Raw genomic sequence first — 7,612 nt, 5'->3', positions numbered from 1 at the left:
TACCGAAGCTGTTCGCAAGCGAGGAGACTATAGAGCCTGTTACAAATGCGTTATTTACATCAGTTATGCACGTATATGACGATTGCAGTACAGTACATGCATCGATAAGTGGGAAAAAAGGTAGTGCTTCACTTTAAGTACATTTTCGCTTTACATACTGTACTTGCTCTGGACCCATTGCGTACGTTAATGCGGGGTATGCCTGTATAATATATTATCCTTGAGTAAACAAGAAATATACCGTTACAGATACCCAAAACAGCAGAATTACCTTTCTCATTTCTTTACCACAGTCGTTGACTGAGCCTCTGATTGAGCTACCTGTGCTGAAGCAAGGCTATCCTTAAAACCTGGCCCTTGAGGACTGGAGTTGGCTACTCCTGCTCAAACACATTGGATTTGTAAATATGCTCCACTTGTAAGCTACCGTTGTGTTTAGTGACTCTGCAAGATAACTACTGTATGGGGGTTTTGTTCAATATAGAACTATAAACAAAAAGCAAAGAACAACTAAAAAGGCAGCAGGGCTTTGGAATTAAGCCTGGTTCTCTTATTAATCCATAGCAGAATTAAGTATTGGTGATCTGCAGAGGTTACTTTATAGCACTTAATAAATGACGCCTTGTATGTTTGTTTCCGGTATAATTTTTATATGTCTGTACACCATGTGTTAATTTTCTATAATTATGTTCATAAAGGAACAAGTTAAATTGCTGGAAATGATGAACAGCTGGTAAGGATGTCTGTGTGCCCATGTAGTCAATGTGCCTTTATAATTTTCTATGAAGTACAGCAACATTTTATACTTCATTAATTGACTAGAATAACTTTTTAGGACCCTTTTGAGCTCATTTTGTCTGCAAAAAACATTGGGTTCCATTCAATAAACATTCATGATGGGTGAAGAATTTTCTTTTGGTTTTAAAAATTACTTGGGTTTTAACATTCCGGGGGAAATATCTGTAGTCTGCACTTAAATCCAATGACAACTAGGGATTGTCAGATTCATACTACTACTTATTTACTTATTATACCAGTTTAGTTCACACGAGCAAAAAAAGGGCGAAAAGTAACTTAACGAGATGGTGTGGTCAGGCAAAAGGTGCACTAACATTTTCATTTATTAATAGTGATTTATAAATGCAGTAGTTGTATAAAGTATCTGTAAACAAATATAAAGCCTAAAGAATGAACTGAAGCTACACCAAACGGACTTACAGTGAAGGAACAGTCATCCATGTTTTGGTTCTAAAAATGTTTCGTGGTTCGGTTCAGCATTTGCAAAAATTAAGGAAAATGCTCAAAAACATTGTTGTCGTTGTTGAAGGTTGTGGGATTTCACCCCCCCCAAAACAAACATTTTGAGGACGAGCGTCTCTCTGGATTGGGCTTCAATTTTGCTCGGATTTCAAAGCTTGTTCCAAAGTTCAACTCGAACGAATGAACAAAGTTTGAATTTCAAACCCGCCAGCCGGCCCATCCTAACCGGCTATATGTAACAAGCAGGGACAGTGACAGGGGGGCGGGGGGAGGAGGGGGAGAGAGAAGAGAGCCGGGTGTCCCGGTCTCGGTGGCTGCAGGGGGGCCACGGTGTGCACTGGAAGCAAGCTGGGCTCAGCTTCCGGCACGCACGGCATGAGAGGGAGGCCCGGCGCACGCCGGTTTCAGAAGCTCGGTGTGGGTCAGTGTCAGTGAGGGAGGCCCGCACCTGGAGAGAGCCGGGCCCCGGCAGCCTCCCTCACCATCCAGTGCAGGGCCTCTCTGTCATCAGCGCGTGCACCGGCATCACAGGAGGAGGCCTGGCAGGTCAGCAGCAGAGGCCTGAGACCATCCCCAAGGTAAGTCTGTATTTTGTTTTTATTTGGGGGGGGTGGTTAAAAAATAATTGGATGGGAGGTTGTATGTATTAGGGGGGGGTATGTATTTAGGGGAGTGCGGGGTTAGTATGCATTTGGTGGTGGGACGGTTTATGTACAGTATTTGGGGGTGGGGGATTTTTTGTATATATTTGAGGGGTGGGGGGTTGTATGTATTTGAGGGGTAGGGGGTTGTATGTATTTGGGGGGGGGGGGTGAGGTTTTCTTGTATGCTGCCAGAATCACTATACTCTTTCCTAAAACTGTCTCAGCGTCTCCCCTGCTGAAATCCCTCTCTTGGCTTCCAAACAAATCCTGCATCACACACACAATTCTCCTCCTCACTTTTAAAGCTTTACACTCTTCTGCTCCTCCTTACATCTCAGCCCTAATTTCTCGCTATGCACCATCCCGAGACTTGCGTTCTGCTCAAGGATATCTTCTCTCTACCCCTTTTGTATCTAAAGCCCCTCCCACCTTAAACCTTTCTCGCTGACTGCCCCACACCTCTGGAATTCCATTCCCCTCAATATCCGACTAGCACCCTCTCTATCCACCTTTAAAGACCCAACTCAAAACACACCTGCTTAACGAAGCATATGAGTAGCTCCGTGGCTGATACTATACACCTCATTCATCGACCTTGGCCCCCTGCAGGTGCACTTACCAGAACGCCCTCCTACTGTCTCTGTACGTTCTTCCTACCAACCAATTAGACTGTAAGCTCTTCGGAGCAGGGACTCCTTTTCCTAAATGTTACTTTTATGTCTGAAGCGCTTGTTCCCATGATCTATTATTTGTATTACTTGTTATTTCTATGATTATCACGTGCATTACTGCTGTGAAGCGCTATGTACATTAATGGCGCTATATAAATAAAGGGGAAATGCTGCACACTGTCAAAAAAATTAATAAAGGATACAAATACCGGGGCTCCTGGTTCAGGACTCTCTGTGATAATCCAAAGTATAATGAAGGGTAAAGGAACAGGGCTCCACGGATTTCTAAACAAACTAATTTATTGCCAACAAGATAACGACGTTTCGGCCACACTTGGCCTTTCTCAAAAGCAGAATGGCAGCCATGCCAAGTGTGGCCGAAACGTCAAGTTATCTTGTTGGCAATAAATTAGTTTGTTTAGAAATCCATGGAGCCCTGTCCCTTTACCCTTCGCTATATAAATAAAGACATAAATACAGAAAGAACAGGATGTTCAGCGCTCGTGCTGCAAATGATGATTAATGGAAAATCCCTTTGCTGCACGTGCATGGAGCGTCTCCCCAAAAGCTCACACCTCAAGGTGATCCCCCCTAAAAAAGGGGGGAGGACACCCTGAAAAAGAAAAAAAGAAAAATGCACAAATGCGCACAAGGGGTTAAGTAAATGTCATTTATTGATAAAAATACACAAAAAGAAACTGAGAGGATCCAACTCCACCTCAGCTCAAATGTTACACCGCTCAGATTCAGTGACCATACATATGAACTCTGAGATGTCTAAACCCTAAGCAGTATAACACATACAATACACTAAAAAAACAAATATAATCAATCAATGTAAAAATAAACATAAAAACAACAATCCAAAGTAGTTTCAGGTAAAACCGCCATAAAGGACTATCAAAAAACTGACAGGGGAGACGAACACTCACACTGAGGCAGAAATGCGAGTCCACGGTAACCATAAGAGGATCCGGATCACGGCACCGCAGAGATGGAAAACGCCACTTGTGCCTCTCGCAGGCTCCGTCTCAGCCTGTCAACAAACACGCGCAGGATGACCTGTCGTGACCTCTACGCGTTTCGCACCACGTGCTTCGTCAGGAGGTCCTGCGAGAGGCACAAGTGGCGTTTTCCATCTCTGCGGTGCCGTGATCCGGAACCTCTTATGGTTACTGTGGACTCGCATTTCTGCCTCAGTGTGAGTGTTCGTCTCCCCCTGTCAGTTTTTTGATAGTCCTTTATGGCGGTTTTACCTGAAACTACTTTGGATTGTTGTTTTTATGTTTATTTTTACATTGATTGATTATATTTTTTAGTGTATTGTATGTGTTATACTGCTTAGGGTTTAGACATCTCAGAGTTCATATGTATGGTCACTGAATCTGAGCGGTGTAACATTTGAGCTGAGGTGGGGTTGGATCCTCTCAGTTTCTTTTTGTGTATTTTTATCAATAAATGACATTTACTAAACCTATTGTGCGCATTTTTTTTTTTGCGTGAGGAGGGGGGGATTGAGGGGGTGACATTGAGTGAGTGTGGGGTAATTGATGGAGGGTGAGGGAGAGTGGGTGTAAAAGAAGGGGAGTGAGATGGGGGGACAAATACATGGGAGGAGGGGGGGAAATAGAAAAGGGGGCTTGTGAAGTGGGGGGGGCATGTGAGGTGTGAAGTGGGGGGGCTCGCAAAACTGCCGACACGGGGGACGGGGGGGGTGGGGGGGGGCGGTCGTAACTCTAGTCCTGGGCTCCGGGAAATCTGTCTGCAGCCCTGCTAACAAATTATAATGTGATGCTTTGCTGTTTAATGCTTTTATCTACAGTAAATACTTGATAGCAAGGAGTAGTGGAATATATTTCTCACACAATGAAGATATATTTTGCAAATACTGTAGTTGCGTGTGCAAATATAAATACTGTATATGAAGCATTTCAATACATAACTTACACACAGACACTTTTTGGACCCTAGTCAAGAATTTGATTGCATCTGAAATCAATGGTGCGCAGTATTCTTCACTGAATGTATGTGTTGGCTGATAGAACTAGATCTACTTAAATATTTATATATGAATTGTATTTATTGTAGTAATGTGTGTGCCAGGGCTGTGTGTGTGTGTGGGTGACGGTACCGGGGCTGTGTGTGGGGGTGATGGTGCCAGGGCTGTGTGTGTGTGACGGTGCCGGGGCTGTGTGTGGGTGACTGTGCCGGGGCTGTGTGTGTGGGTGACGGTGCCGGGGCTGTGTGTGTGGGTGACGGTGCCGGGGCTGTGTGTGTGTGACGGTGCCGGGCTGTGTGTGTGTGGGTGACGGTGCCGGGGCTGTGTGTGTGGGTGACGGTGCCGGGGCTGTGTGTGTGTGTGTGTGACGGTGCCGGGGCTGTGTGTGTGGGTGATGGTGCCGGGGCTGTGTGTGTGGGTGACGGTGCCGGGGCTGTGTGTGTGTGTGTGTGTGTGACGGTGCCGGAGCTGTGTGTGTGGGTGACGGTGCCGGGGCTGTGTGTGTGTGACGGTGCCGGGGCTGTGTGTGTGGGTGACGGTGCCGGGGCTGTGTGTGTGGGTGATGGTGCTGGGGCTGTGTGTGTGTGACGGTGCCGGGGCTGTGTGTGTGTGACGGTGCCGGGGCTGTGTGTATGTGGGTGACGGTGCCGGGGCTGTGTGTGTGGGTAACGGTGCCGGGGCTGTGTGTGTGGGTGATGGTGCCGGGGCTGTGAGTGTGGGTGACGGTGCCGGAGCTGTGTGTGTGGGTGACGGTGCCGGGGCTGTGTGTGTGTGACGGTGCCGGGGCTGTGTGTGTGGGTGATGGTGCCGGGGCTGTGTGTGTGGGTGACTGTGCCGGGGCTGTGTGTGTGTGACGGTGCCGGGGCTGTGTGTGTGTGGGTGACGGTGCCGGGGCTGTGTGTGGGGGTGATGGTGCCGGGGCTGTGTGTGGGGGTGATGGTGCCGGGGCTGTATGTGGGTGACTGTGCCGGGGCTGTGTGTGTGGGTGACGGTGCCGGGGCTGTGTGTGTGGGTGATGGTGCCGGGGCTGTGTGTGTGGGTGATGGGGCTGTGTGTGTGGGCGACGGTGCCAGGGCTGTGTGTGGGTGACGGTGCCGGCAGAGCCGGCCCGTCCATTAGGTGAACCTAGCTGGCTGCCTACGGCGCAATGGTCCTAGGGGTGCATAGGGAGCGGCAGCAGAAGACGAGGTCAGCGTAGGGAAGACGTTGAGACAGGGGGCAGTGGTGGCTTGGCTGTGGCACACACTGTGTGAGGGGACGATGGTGCTGGGGATGTGTGTGTAGTGACATGGCTGTGTGTGTGAGGGTGCCGAGCTCTGAGTGTGGGTGACGGTGCAGGGGCTGTGTGTGGGCGATAGTGCCATATAGGCTGTATGCAGTTTACCGTGTCCACATTTTTGCTATTCTCCATGACTGATCTAGATGGACAAGATGGTCAATCTAGGTTAGTCCTGTAGGAACAAAAGTCCAACCAGCTCTAACTCACAGATCAGTAGAGCTGTTCTAACACATATAAGGACCAGCACTGATAGGATTATCTGAAGTTTCCCTGAAATACTTGGGCACAAAATAAATTATGGCGAGTTCAAACGTAACAAAAAAACCTCCACCGTACAGTGAATAAAAATACCACTTTGGAGCACATTCACATCTCAGACAGGTCTGAAAACCTGCCTTCCCCGTTATCTTTTGGCATTCCATGCTTCCACTGCAGCCAGGGATTCTGGGTAATGACATGGAAATGAGCACTCTCAGGGAGTCATTTTTTGCTTCTTGTCTAACATGGGCCGTATTACAGGTTTTCAGCACAGCCTGGGTTAAAGAAATACTTGTTATCCAGCAAATATCCACAGACCACCTGCAACTCTCTCTCTCTCTCTCTCTCTCTCTATAAAGAACTTGTTCCTATGTTTTTAGTGATTAGTTGGCGAGAAACCTACATTTAAAAAAAATAAAATCTAAATTTGAAAAAAAAAATAGATATACAACATTGCCAACCACATTGATCACAAATTTTGGGAGAAAACAACAAATATTTTTTTCACAGAAACAAACTCCTTTAAAAACAATTTGATTTTTCTTTTCCTTTCAAATATAGTCTTTTGCACCTCTTTTATAGCCAGGACACTGATAAATAGACCTCAAAATAATGAATTTTAATATAACTTTCATATGCCACAAATGATCCCTAGAATAAGACTGAACAAAAACTAATTTGAAGGAGGATATGGTTAGTACGCGGTGTGCAAATACTACATAATCATACGTATCTTAGCAAATATAAGGACAAGATAGCATATTAGAGAACCTATGACTTTTTAAAACATCAGATGCCATATAGTAATTTCACATTAAAAAGCCGCAATGTGAAATTGTTGCTTCCACTGCAGCATAAAAAATATTATTTTCATACCCAACTACTGAAAATGCTTCTCAGACTTTGCGTTTAAATGACCTTACACTCCGCAAACAACACTATTTACTGAAAACAATTGCAATTCAGTGGAAGATTGCATTGTTCAAATACTTTTTTCTCCTTCTGCCACATACAGTACCAATTACTTAAGTTTAATTATCCTTCATTTTGATGGCATTCCCCTTTAACGTAAAAAAGGGCATGCAGTGAATGTATTTCTATTTTTGAAGGAAATTTGGTATAACGATATCTTAATCTTTAACCTTCCCCAATATCCAGCGTTTGTGTTATTCATATATTGAGCAAAAGATAATCATATCTCTGGTCAATGTTTCGTCATCATTTATAACAGAAGCAGGTACTGTATATAATATGTAATAGAATGTCCCATGGGCATTTCCAAATAGGAAAATACGATTCTAATGTGGTAATTGGATTATCTTGTGATACCTAACTTTGCATTGAACAGCAGTTGGTTTTAGTGGTAATCAGAATTATTGCTTGTAAAGTTTAATTCTGGCAGAAGTTTTCGGAAGCTTCAAATGATGACCCCTGTCAGATGGAGCCTTATGAGAAACGTGTGCAATCTGTCCTCTAGCAGATGTCTCGCATTAAGTTGTAG

This window comes from Ascaphus truei, chromosome 16 (genome assembly GCF_040206685.1).
Source record: "Ascaphus truei isolate aAscTru1 chromosome 16, aAscTru1.hap1, whole genome shotgun sequence".
Lineage (NCBI taxonomy): Eukaryota > Metazoa > Chordata > Amphibia > Anura > Ascaphidae > Ascaphus > Ascaphus truei.
Note: the sequence above shows the minus strand (reverse complement) of the source record.